This window comes from Bison bison, unplaced genomic scaffold (assembly GCF_000754665.1).
Source record: "Bison bison bison isolate TAMUID 2011002044 unplaced genomic scaffold, Bison_UMD1.0 scf7180017863822, whole genome shotgun sequence".
NCBI classification, from domain to species: Eukaryota; Metazoa; Chordata; class Mammalia; order Artiodactyla; family Bovidae; genus Bison; species Bison bison.
Genome location: NW_011494394.1, coordinates 35,064 through 36,067, shown reverse-complemented (window position 1 = coordinate 36,067; position 1,004 = coordinate 35,064).

The following is a 1,004-nucleotide window of genomic DNA, read 5'->3' as shown; positions in this document are numbered from 1 at the left end:
TGTGCCAGTACCATACTTTCTTGATGACTGTGGCTTTGTAGTAGAGCCTGAAGTCAGGCAGGTTGATTCCTCCAGTTCCATTCTTCTTTTCAAGATGGCTTTGGCTTCAAGGTTCTTTGTATTTTCATACAAACTGTGAAATTATTTGTTCTAATTCTCTGAAAAATACCACTGGTAGCTTGATAGGGATTGCATTGAATCTATAGATTGCTTTGGGTAGTATACTCATTTTCACTATATTTATTCTTCTGATCCATGAACACAGTATATTTCTCCATCTATTAGTGTCTTCTTTGATTTCTTTCACCAGTATTTTATAGTTTTCACATATAGGTCTTTTTTTCTTTAGGTAGATATATTCCTAAGTATTTTATTCTTTTCGTTGCAAAGGCGAATGGGATTGTTTCCTTAATTTCTCTTTCTGTTTTCTCATTGTTAGTGTATAGGAATGCAAGGGATTTGAGGAAGAATTCAAGCTCAGAAATCAAGAGAGTGGTAGGAAGGCTGAATGAGGAAGAGAAAGGGAAAAGGAAGAATGAAGATTGAGGTATGGGAGCAAGGTATTCACACAAATTGCAATACAAAGACACAGAAATAAGAGCACAAAGTGAATAAAGAAGTTGAAAGAGAATACGATTGAACTTTAAGGTGTATCAAAACTTTATGATAAATGTTATAAATGTATGATCTTTGAGAGCAAAGATGAAATGATATTATAATATGTAATAAAGTTAATTTTACTAATACATATGTTTAATATTTATTTTAAGTATTGTTTCTAATGCAGAGTTCTAAAAATGCAACATATGAAGAAGATGTAAAGGAGGAAGAAAAACAGAGTGATGAGTATCGAAGATTAAAACAGATCACTAAATCTTGTATTGTTTTCCCAAAATAAGGATGCAAAACTCTCATTCTTGAGTAAAAAGGAATCAAATAATTCATACTGCCCCTCCTCCTCTTTCTGTACTGGAACCTCACAGGCCTTTGAGCAACTTCTTTTG